Raw genomic sequence first — 12,895 nt, forward strand, 5'->3', positions numbered from 1 at the left:
TGTAAGGTAACTTTGTGCCTCTGAGAAAAAGAAAATCCTTATTTTCTCATGAAAGAATAAAGCACACACACATTTCAAGAACCATGAAAGCCTTAAGTAAGGAAAGGCCATCTGGGCAACTAGATTACCTTTATAATCCACTCTTCACTATTTCATTTGGTACTATTTATGTACCTCAGAAAATTAGGTTTCAAGGAGAGTTCCTTGAAAATTTCCTACCAAACTATATTAACGCTAAGTAGTAACCAATAATCCCGATGACTAGTTTAAATTATACCATATGTCTCTGTCTCAGTGATATATTTATTACTATTTTTTCATTAGGGCTGTATTACCAAAATACATTTTGGAAGGTTACAGTTCTGATTGGGAAAACAGTAGCTGACAGTGGCTATCAGTGAGTTAAATTCTGAGAATCCGAGGAGATAATACTATACAAGATCTCTTCTCACCTTTTATTAATTGCAAAATAAACAATTATAAATAACAATCATTCTAGAAGAGAATGATACCTTTTCCTTCATGGGTGCCCTTTGGGGTAGGATCTTTGGGGAATTCAAATGTCCTGGCCTGCCAGACCCATATACATATGGATACAGTGAAGCATAGTCAAAACTATGTTTCATTCTCTAGCATACTTACAAAAGAGAAACAGCATTTTCATCATCTCATCTCATTCTGAGATAGCATGTTACAGTGGAAAGTATGTAGGATGAGAAGTGAGAAGACTTGGAGTAGTCTCAGCTCTTCCAAGATCCAGCAGTTTAACAACATGGAGTCTCTCTGGTATACGGAGCCTCAGCTTCTTGGTTCACACGATAAACTTAAATCACTTTCACCCTCCAAATTTTATGATATGATTATTATAAATTCATCTAAGTAGACAGAGTTAAACAGATAGTCCTTCTACTAAAGATATGCTGATGAATATAAAATCACATTATTGTGATCTGTAGTAATTCAAAACTAGAAAGGCAGGGTAACCAAAAAACAAAGAAACCTAGATCCCAAATTCCTTTTATTTGTAAGTTTAATATACTCTGCCAAGTATCTTAGCAAATCAACCAGGTTGCTATTCTTATTTCCCTTGAAATTATGGAATGATCCATAAATTATGGAATGATTCCTAAATTATGGAAAATTAAGGAAAAGAGAAAAAAGGTATTAAAAGGTGCTGAATAATCCATACCCTAAATAATTACTCTATGATCAGAAGGTGGTTTTATTTGTTCTTTTGTTTCAGGACCAGGGTTTGGGGTTCTAATAAATTACTTTACCCCTTATTACATAAAGTAGTTTTACATTATAGTAGTTTCCAAACTTTTCTGATAATGTACTCCATTAGTTAAAAATGTTCAGTATTGGGCCTCCCTGGTGGCACGGGTGGTTGAGCACAGCGCTGTGGGGCTGTCCTCAGCCTCTGCAGCACAGATTCGATTCCCAGCCGACTAGGGAGATACTCACATGGCGCAGTAGACCTCTCCTGCCTTGCCCGCTGCTCCCCTCAGCAGTGAGTTCGGTCAGTCTGCCTGTTCTGTTCCCCGCTCTGTCTCTGGGGGGTCCTCTCACCCTCCTGCAAGTCTGGCCTGTGCCCCAGTTCTTGTATAAATAAATAGACCTGGGGCCTCCCTGCTTGTGCAAGGGGTTAAGCACCACACTATGAAGCAATCTGCAGCCTCTGCTCAATGAGTTTGATCCCTGGCCGGCCGGAGAGCAACCCACATGGCACAGCAGACCTCTCCTGCCTCACCCGCTGCTCCTCTCAGCAGTGTATTTTGGTCAGTCTGCCTGTTCTGTTCCCCACTCTGTCTCTGGTGAATCCTCTCACCCCCACCCCTGTGCATCTGGCCTGTACCCCAGCTCTTGTATGCATAAATAAATAAATTTTTAAATAAATAAATAAATAAATCTTTTTTTAAAAGTTCAGTATTCATCTCCCCATTATTTATTCATTAATTTATTAACCAGTTTGCTTATTATTACACATACCATTATACATTATAAACACACACAAGCAAAATTGTTCAAAATAATTCAATGATAAAATAGATGACATTTGTTATTATCTTGCTGACCACAGTCTTTCATATTATCATTAGCCTATATCTCAAAGTACAAAATATTTATAAGGCAAGCCTTATTGTTAGTAAAAAGAGGATATAAATACGTATTTGATATGTATTCTTGATTATTTCAATGGGGAGGGGAGCGGAATTCTTATACAGGTGAATTAAATAGATCAGCAGTACTGTTTGCCTCTGCATTATGTCCAAGAATTCTTATTACAGTAGAAAAAACATCAACTCCACCAATTCCCTGGTGTTTGCTTAAGCTTATATTGTTAGTCTTACCTCCTTTGCACTTTCAAGATACTTTTCTACTTTCTGACTATTGGGTTGATTAAAACATGATAATGGAATCATTAATTCTTTGAGTGAACATACATAAACACCAATAAGATGTAACACAATGAAAATGAAGGAGGTATATGGAAATATAGCCCCCACATGCTGCAAATCTCCCAGTGTTTCCTCAAGACACTTGTGCAAAGGACAACGGAGAATACTTGACCTACGGGCAAGTGAGGGTGTCAGTATCAATATGTATAGTATATACTTACAAGAACTTAAGTTTTTTAAATAAAAAACATAAATTAAAGTTCAAATATTCATTCCTACTTTACAGCCTACTTTGGAGACCAAGGTTATACATGGTTATGATAAGTAACCAAAGTTGCTATATTAAGCATTTGATTTTTGAATTATCAATGGGCTATAATCATGTTCTAGGTACACAGCAGCATACAGGGAACTTTAATGGAATCTAAAAGCTGAGCTAGCTTGAAAAAGCATTTTTTACCATGGCGACTATATGATTCTTTTGCCTGTGCTTCAATCATTGGTGACCTCAGAAACAAACAATAACAGAAATAGTTGGAAAAGACATTTCTTTATTTTGAATACTTATTCTATTATCAGATCAAGATAGAAACTTTCAGGTCTTGATTATTCTGCGAGGTACTGCAAAGGTTTGTTCATTGCTTAAAAAACACACCATTACATGATTCTGTTCATTGGTAATCTTGAAATGATTAGTGATATTCTATGAGTATAGATTGTATCTAAACTTTTATATTCCTTGTAATTTGTCTTAATCCTCTCAGGTTGCCATATCAAAATACCATAGACAGGATAGTTAAAAAACAGAAATTCATTTGTCATAGTTTGAGTTCTAGAGGTCCAAAATCAAAGTCCCAGGGGATTCAGTTCCTAGTGAGAACTATCCTCCATCTTTGAAGACAGCTACCTTGTGGCTATGAGCTCACGTGCCTCTTCACAGTAGTGGAACAAGCTCTCTGATGTTTCATAAATACAATAATTCTATCAGATCAGGGCCTTACCCCGTGACCTAATTTAATTTTAACTAATCCCATAAAGACCCTATCTCCAAATACAGTCACACTGGGGGTTAAGAGCTTCTAGGTATGAATTTTAGTCACAAAATCTCTCTGCATAATTAACATGCTTTCTTTCAACAAATATTCATTGAATGCCTTTTATATCCCTGGCACTATAGCCAAATTGGTGTTCTCATTCTAGAGAGGGAGACAGCAGACAGTAAGTGTGTGTGTGTGTGTGTGTGTGTGTGTATCAATAGGAAAATTTAAGTAGATTAAAGAGATAGAATTTGAGAGGGCTGAGAGAGAGTGCTATTTTAGAAAAGGTACTACCTCTCTGATAAGGGGCAAGGGATTAAATATCTAGTGTAACTGCGGAGGAGCAAGCCTTTCAAAGTTTAGAAGCAGGAAGTTCAGGCTCAAAGGCCAAGAGGCAAGAATATGAGGGTTCAAAGAACAGCAAAAAGCCCAGAGGCTGTGGCAGGGTATGGGATGGGAGAAAGTAATGGAAGGGGGTAGCAGGCAGGTAAGGCCTTGCAGGTTGGGGTCAAGATTGTGTTGTATTCCGTGAACATTAGAAAGTCACTGGGTGGCTTCTGAACAGAGGATTGACCTAAGTTAACATACATACTTTCAAAGGGTCTTCGTAAATGCTATATGGATAACAGAACACAGGGGCAAGGCTACGAGCAGGAAGACAAGTTTAGAGACTTTTTCACAAATACAAATGGGTGATGCTGGTTTGGAAGTGTGACAGTAGAGGAGGCTGAATTTGGAACACTTTCTGAAATTATATGAGATATGAAAAAAATGATAAAAAAAAAGTCTTTGCAGGACTGAAATTATTCTAGGTTCACATGAAAAGAGGAATCTAAAAGTGACCACTTGAAGGGTGTCCTATCCTAGTCTTCCATACTAATGCATACAACATTTCACGAGTGCAATTATATTTGCCCTTGTCTATTTAGTCTCTCCTTCACTGTCATGTGAACTGCTGGGAGATAGGACTTGTTTCTATCTATGTAGGTCACTCTTAAAACACCCGCACCAAGTTCAATACCAAAGTCACTGTCTGAGACGTCATTAAATCTTTTAAAGAATGAGTGAACTTCCAAAGCTTTAAGCAATCTTGAAATGATATCTCATTAGAAAGAGTTGAAGGAAATAGAGACACTAACATATTTTCATTAGATAGCAGGTAGCTCTATAAAGATTGGGTAATCTTTCCTAGCTATCGTTTCATATTATTTAAGTCTAAGATAAAACCAATTTTATCCCTTCAAAGACATGCTGTGTCTCCAATAATATCACCTCCTTTTGTTACACTTCTTGTGGAGTTTTATCCTGATTTAACTTCATAATCACATTATACATTTATTTACTAATTCTTAGAAAGGTATTATTTCTGCTAAGAAAGAATAATAGAGGGCCTCCCCGGTGGCACAGCGGTTGAACGCTGGGTTGTGAAGCTGCCCCCAGCCTCCGCAGCACCGGTTTGATCCCCGCCACCGGTTGAGGGCCCCACATGGCGCGCAGACCTATCCTGCCGCCCTCTGCTCCCCACAGCAGTTTATATCGTCAGTCTGTCTGTTCTGCTCTCTGCTCTGGCGAATTCTCTCACCCTCGCGCTTCTGACTGTACCCAGTGCTCGTATTAATAAATGCATAAATAAATAAATAAATCTGTTTTTTAAAAAAGAAGCTATTATCTTAAAAAAAGAGAAAGAATAATAGATACCACTAGCCTTCATTATTCAAACTCAAGCAAAATGATAAAAATGGAGAGAACTACAGGTGATTTTTGAATCTTATTTTCAATGATTGCAGGCTGCCTCTCCCATAAACTTTTATACCAGCTGTTAAAAGCTCTCCAAATTGATTTTGTTACATTTCATTCCACCCTCCTTATCACAAGAGAAGTGAGAAAAAAGAAAGCAAAGCTACTGAGAGTTCTGGAGATGTGGAGGTGCATGTAGTGACAGGCCTAGGTAAACCTGAACATGGCAGATCTGAATTATTCTGAGGTGACCATACTTAGAGCAGGGAGCAAAAGTTACATGTAATATGCTGTTTTCTAGTATTCGGTTTTATTTAAAAATTAACTTCCTTTAATCTTTCCCCTGAAATGTCACTGGGCTGGGTTTTGAAAGGCAAACGTGCAGAAGCCTGCAGGAATGATGGAGTCTTTGTGTAAACTACACAAGACGACACCAAGTGATGTCAGTAGAACCCACGGATAGAATCGCTCGAGTTTCCAGCTCTTGACCAGAGAACGTCCGTACAAGAAAAGGTCCTGGACGCTGCCAGAAACTTTGCCCAGACTTGGCCTTGGTTTATACAAGTCGCTGCCCCGTCCCGGCGCCCCAAGCGAGGTGGGTGGGTGGGGACACCGACACTGGAGGGCGGGATCACGAGCACTCGGTCCAACGAGGCTGGGGCGAGGGGGGCAGGTCCAGAAAAGAGGCCGGCGCAAGTGGGGTGACAGCTTCAAGGCGTGGAGAGGCGGCCCAGGGGTCTCAGGACTGGTTTTGGCTCCAGGGCCCCACCAAGGGGTGGGAGGTGCGCGTAGCCCCAGGCCCGCTGGGAGGGGGCGGCGGGGTTACGGAGGGGGGGCGCGGGGGTTGGTGGTGGGGGGGGATCGAGGTTGGAGAGGGCGGGGTCGGTGGGGCGGGGTCGAACGCGTCCCCTCGCGGCTTAAGCCGGTGCGCTGGCCGCCCGCGGACCCGACAGTGAGCCGCCTTCCTTGTCACCGGCGTCCCGAGGTAGCGTTGGCGCGGGGAGGAGCGGGGCGGGGCGGGGCCGCTGAGGGGGGCGGGGGCAGACAAGGGACGCGCCCAGGTGGTCACGGTAGGGTGGGGGATGGGCGGTGCCAGCGCACCCCAGCCCCTGCCACCAGATTAGCAGACTCAAGGAATGCCAGGGCATCTTTTTGCACCCCTAAAACGGCTACCCTACAGTGACCCCCTGATAGCTGCCCAGCTGCTCTGAGAAAGCACAGGTCTCCAGAGGGTGCTTTCATTCCAAAATGTTTTGGGTATTTTCTGCACCTTCCTACCAAACTGCCCACCTCCCACCCCCAACACAAACACGCACACACACATACACACTGCAGGCGGGGGACTCGGGGTGAGGGGGGCCTAAGGGATTAGAGGAATAGAGTCACTGTCGTCAATCAGAAGAGATTAGAATGTGGGCCGGACGTGTCGGTGCTGGGGACTACAGAAAGTAAGCTCAGCATCAGCTCCTCGCCTCCGACCCTCAGGTGACGCCTGATTGATTTTTCTTAGTTTGTTTAGCTCTGAAAGCCTGGGGCTGTTAAAAGGTTTGGGTCTAGAATGAGACTTTGATCGGTAGAGGCTTTCTTTGTCCTGCCCTCCAGCAGCTTCTTGGGTCTCTAGAGGAAGGGTAGATTGGAAGATCCTAAAAAGTTTGAAGTAGTTTGCTTTAAAAAAAAAAATAAAAAATAAAAAGCAACTCTGAATTAGATTTTATTTTTCAGTTTACTTGTATGCATTATAAGAATCAATAACTGGTGATGTTAGAAAGTGAGTTCAGAGGGCATGGCATCATTAAAATTCAAAACTAAGTTTACTGTATAATTTTAGAAAAACTGAATTTCTGCCTTATGTGCTTTTTAATGTGCTGTATTACTGGGATGCTTCCTTGTGGGGAATCCTGTCACACCACCTTAGCCTTGTGGGACAGCATGTTCCCCTTCTTACTAGTGTTTCAGGTAGGTGGGACCCCCTCTTCCCAAACCTCTAGCCTGGCTCTCTGGTGAGAGGAAACAGGTATCAGAAATGTGCTATAGGCCAGTTTGGGAGCAAATACGGAATGCATAGATTTTTTTCTCCTCCTATTGAAGTTTTCACGTATTGGCAATTTAAAACTCAAAGTATTGTTTACCACCTGTCAGACTCCCTCAGAACTGTAAGGATTAACTAATAAAAGATTTGTAAAATGCTTTCTGAATATAAAATTCCATAAATATGCTAAATAGTAATAATCCACCCATTGTTAAATTTATGTAGCTGCTTCTGTCATGCATACAAGATGATTTAGAATGCATGTTTCCTGTCAATTAAACAATAAGTTTGGAGTAGAATAATGAGTTTAATTCACATCCTAGGAAACTTTGAAATAAAATTTCTCCCATAAGGCACCATCAGCAGAGAATCATAAAGTAAGCATTTGAAAAAGCTATATATGGGGTGGCATTTACCTTATGGTTAGGGAGAAAGGGACCGAATGAACTTGTGAAACTAAGAAATACTCAGCCCTGGTTCCTGTATGCCTGAACTATAAATATTCCTTGGGGTAAATCTATGGGGAGGGCAAGCAGGTTTTGTGGGATGGCCTTGTAGCTGTCTGCTTTAATCCATGAAGTAAGCCTGTTGGTATTATAAGGCTGAAGTTCACTCTATGGTTTTGTTCCTAGATAATGAATAAAATCCTTAGCTATTTGGATAAATTATTCATTCTTCCAACATCATGAGCTTGGTTTTTAAGCATACTCAGCATTGCAATCATTTTAATATCATGAAGAAAATTGAATTAGTTTCTTCCCAGTGGATTGAGTGACATGTGAACATAACATTTTTCTCTTTGCATGTATTTAGTAATGAAGTGTGTCATTCTTCTGTTTACTGGTCTCCGAAAGGAATACCTGTTTCTTAAATGCTAATTTTAAGTATAAGTACTACTGTGGATTGTCTTTCTTGTCTTATGAAGATTCATCTTTAGATTCACTTTAGATTCATCATTAGCAAATTAAGTTGTGAAAGCAAAACCATGAAGTTAAGGCTGTTTTTCCTTCCCCTCTTGGTGATCTTTTCTTCTTACAGTCCGTTCTCTCAAATGGAGACCTGCTAAATAGCCCCTTGTCTAGAATTCTACAAATCCCTCTCTACCAGCACCACTCTTCATATATTCAAGTAACTTAACCTCTGTCCTACTTTGTCTTGATTTTCCAGTATTTGGGTATATAGGAAAATGCACTAAGTGAAAAATCAAGAGCTTGCATTCATCAGGTATCTCTGATGTATCAGGTGCTATGCCACATTATCTCATTCATCTCTGTAACAATCTGATGCAATAGCAAGAGCTCAAAGAAGCTTTGGTGCCCAAGGAGGAACAAATACAAGTCAGAGAATCAAGAGCTGAACCAAGGTAGTCTGGCGCTTCCTGCTGCATTGTGAGCCTAAGAAGAGTTCATGTTCTGGACTGAAGCGTGGAAATGCTTTCTCATTATCTAACTTGTCATTTGACCTCAGATAAGTGCCTTATAATCTCTCTGGACCTTTGATTTTCTTTCTCCAGTTTTGAGTTAAATTGACTCTCAAGAGATGGAAAGGACTGTTTCTAGATTTTGTTTGCCTAGCACATAAACTGCTTCCCCCACACCTGGGATTACAGAATATGTTCTTCCTTGCTCTGCACTTTCTTCCAGCATCCCCACTTCCCCTATTTATCTTTATCTTTTATTCTTCCTTTAGTGTCAGGTATTTATCACCTCCTCAAAGAGGCTTTTCCTGAACGCCCTTCTGTCAATCTCTATCTCAGTCCTTTGTGAGTCCCTGTAACACTAATTACAAACTACAGTTGTTTTATTTATGTGTCAGATTACTTGTGGGTGCATTTATCTTCTCCTCCATAACTTTCCCCGTCAGACTGTAAGGTGCATGAGACCAGAGGTTTTTTTGGCCTAACTTTTTTCATTATTGTATTCCCAGGACCTAGCACTGTGACACATAGCAAACAGTTGGTGATCAAAAAATACATGTGGAGTGAATAATTATCTCTTATAAAAGACATGTGCATGGCTAATATACAGTTCCTAAATGAATAACCTAAATGAAAGATGATCCACCTCACATTGTTCTAAAGAGTGACCCTGAATTGTGATTGGCGATCCACACAAAGTAACTGAGACAGTAGGACTGTCTTCACACAGGACAATGGATGGACGTAGTGCATATAGTCCAACTCCATATTTTCTTTTATCAAAGAAAACTGAGCCTCCAAATGATAATAGAATCGTAAATATAAAAAATATTTGAGAAACCAGGTAATAGTCCATACCATTGTTTCATTGATGAGGAAACTGAAAAAAGCTGAAAAAGCTTTCTGAGCTAAAAGCTCAGAAAAAGCATCCTAAAGTTTAGAACCTACATCTCTGACTTCCAGACTTTCCCTATTTTCACCAAGAGGTCAAAAAGCTCAGGGACTACCCCGTCAACAGGGTTAAGGAGCTAGTGGTGCTGTTTCTCAGAAATTCCAAAGAATCTTAGGTTTCCCAGACCAATCTTGGGTAGCATCATTAGTACGTGGCAGAATATCCTACTTCAGATAATCTTACTTTAAAATTTCCTATGGCCTCTATAAACTTTAGTGACTCATTTACTCTCTTAATGATCTGTTAGGCAGCTTTTTAATACCTATCATTAGTTTACCAACTCTATTTAAATACTTAGAAGCTTCAAGTGGAAAATCTACTGTGCTGAGAATTTAACGTTAGTGTAACAGATTCAAGATACATTTAAAAGATGATTGAATTTTGAACTCCAAAATTCAAAATATGTTTATAAGATAAGGACTAAAATAACTTTTATTCTCTAACTTAGAGAGCAATCCTTGCTAGAGTATTACACCCCATATAAAAGCAGTTCTTAAACTTTAGAGGACATAAAAATCATCTGGAAGGCTTTTAAAAAACCCAGACTGCTTGGAGTCGTTCTGCACAGTTCTGTGAGATTGGAGCCAGACAAATGCATTTGTAACACCGTTGGTGATTTCTCAATCAAATGGTCTGAAGAAAGGTCTCACTTTGAGGTCCAATAATAATTTAGGTATGTTTTTGATTTTTCCAAATTCCTTAAAATAGGAATTATTTAAAACAAAGATATTTGAGGAGGAATTCAATGTATTTGAATCTAGATGATCAAAATTGGTGTACATATATACCTATGTGTGTATGTATATATATATATATATATATATGTTTGTATACATATAAAATGATACAGCTATTTGCTTTGATATTGGCTTCAAATCAAGAAAGTTTAAACATGTTTCCTGTAGACCACAAAAATGAACCACTAATCAGCAATAAATATTGAATGTGGAGAAATAATGAAGGCTTCTACACTGAGGATGATTACATTCAGTGCAGATGAAAGATAAGATTAATATCCAGAAAACATTCAAAGACTAGGTTGCAGATCAAGTACAGGATGTTCAGTTCAATTTGAATTTCAAATACACAACAAATGATGCTTTAGTATAGGTATGTTACATATATTTATTTGCTAAATCTGGCAACTTTGCTCAAGAAACATTAGCTTTTTTTTTTTTTTTTTTTTTTGTGGGACCCTCGCTGGTGGCTGGGGATCAAACTGGCGCGGCAGAGGCTGTGGGCAGCCTCGCAACCCAGCGCTCAACCGCTGCACTACCAGGGGAGGCCCAAGAAACATTAGCATTTAATGTCATTAGTTCCTAGAAAAGGGCAGAGGTTGGGTACCGGGTGATTATTAGGCTTTGAAAAATGATTAAAATTTCTGGACTCCTGAGAAAATGCCCAACAGAACTATCGCAACTATTCCTTGGATTTCAAGCTACCAACTCAGGAACATCATGGTTATCTATGGTAAGCAGAGGCTGGCTCTTCTAGCTACTTACTTTGGACCGGATGATCTGGAAAATGGCTTCGAAAACTAGAATTTGAACTGAGCCTTTAAAAGCAGGAATGTGGATTTACAGGGCTTAGGAATCTTTGAGGGAAAGTAGGTTCCTTATGGTTTGAGGATGTTTAGTGTGGAATACTTAGAAATTATTTTGGGCATGTTAAAGAAAAGTACATAAATTGTAAAAAATTCTAAAGGGTTTAAGGACTGCCCATGCTGGCTGGCAATAGAGTGTCCTCATTGACATTCAATTAGGAGAGAACATGATCAAACAAAGAAGATATAATGGAGAAATTGTAGGGAATCTGGGTTTCAGGATCAGCAGGCCCAGTATAAACTCCTCTATTAAGCTGTGAAGCTTTTGGTATGTGGGCAACTTCTATGAGTCCCCACCTCCTGGGCTGGGAATTGGGGATAACAGTAGATGCTACTAACAGGGTTGTTGTGAGGATAAAATGAAGTTGTGCAATGCTTGGCACAGCACATGATACAGCATAAATATTCAATTAATGATACCTAGTACAATGATATGCTATTGCAGCTACTACTGTCCTTTTATTATTTAATGGGGATTAGTCTCCTAGCCTTGCAAAAATAGTATTGGGGGAGTAAGAGAAAAATGATTGTTCTAAATTTGGATAAGGCTTTAAAATCTCCCTTTACCAACTTGAAATTTCATTGTCAAGAAGCAGTGAAGGCAGAAACAAGTTAGTAAAATAATGTTTGAAGTCAATACATTCAACTCTAATTTTTCCAAGGAGAGGGAATATTAAGAATTAACCAAATAATTTACTCTGATCCAAAGTCAAGTAAACTTTTTTTAATTGTTATGTGTTACCCTTAATAGCAGACTTCTGTCTCCTTTTGTTTTCACTAATATTTAAATTAATTTGCACCTGATAAGCCCAGACTAGTAGTTCAGAATGTTGTCTCCCAAGGCCTTTTAAACAGCAAGGTGAGATGAGTTTATCATCGATAATTCACAAAGCAAGCTGGAGGATGGAGATGATATCATGGTGCCTCTGGAGTCAGACTGCTTAGGTTACAATCCCTGCTGGGTCCTCTAGCTAGCTTTGTTATTTCCAAGGGTGTGACATAAAATTCTCACGTGGCTCCTGATACACAGTAAGGGTCACAGAGAATCATGTGACTTCAGTGTATTTTCTTATCTGGATATTAATTCTTTAATTTAGTCATAAAGAATTTAACTCAGGAAAACATCTACTACTGTGGGAGATTATTTATGACCTTCAGCCACATCTTAATTTGTTGATTTACACTTGCAGGGCTGTTAGAGCATTTCCAAGCCATAGAGTATGATGTTCTCATTTCAATTTTCGTTATATGTTCCTTTCTCCTGCTCATCCATCTTCATTTTTTTACAAGGTGATTGGTGCCTTTCTAAAGAGCTTTGGATTTCAAACTGTACATTAAAGCATTTGGGTCTTACAATTTACTTAGCTCATAAACCTGTGTTATGGAAAAATACAGGATTGGTTTAAGGTACATTATGGTTACATGTATGGCAGTTATATTTTATTTGGTCCGTACTGAGCAATTTGATGACATCTCCCACAGTGCCTTAAAGAAGTGGCAGATGCAAATATTTATTGAAGGAATTTAATGCACAATAAAATACATCACATTCCCTCACATTAGAAGATCTATTTTTTTTTTTCAGAAAAGGAAATGAAAACAAGGAAAAGATATCTAAACACCATGCAGAAAATCATTAGTTTTATAATTTTAGGCTGAAGTATTTCAAATGAGTTTTAAAAGTGAAGTTGGGGAGCTAACATTGACATTTTCTAAAGGGG

General features: G+C 39.3%; 1 protein-coding gene across 3 annotated transcripts in view; it reads left to right on the forward strand.

The window, feature by feature from the left end:
* Window positions 1-5,708: 5,708 nt before the first annotated feature.
* RHOBTB1 (Rho related BTB domain containing 1) overlaps window positions 5,709-12,895 on the forward strand; it is a 120,938-nt gene continuing 113,751 nt past the window's right edge. For 2 of the 3 annotated variants that reach the window (XM_037497213.2, XM_037497216.2), the window contains exon 1: window positions 5,709-5,768. The gene's annotated coding sequence lies outside the window, so the exon portion shown is untranslated. Of the gene's footprint in view, window positions 5,769-6,142; window positions 6,159-12,895 lie in introns of those variants that run through there. The other variant, XM_054690611.1, reaches the window with a different exon arrangement.

Source organism: Talpa occidentalis, unplaced genomic scaffold (genome assembly GCF_014898055.3).
Source record: "Talpa occidentalis isolate TD23 unplaced genomic scaffold, MPIMG_talOcc4v2.1 talOcc4.8, whole genome shotgun sequence".
Taxonomy (NCBI): domain Eukaryota; kingdom Metazoa; phylum Chordata; class Mammalia; order Eulipotyphla; family Talpidae; genus Talpa; species Talpa occidentalis.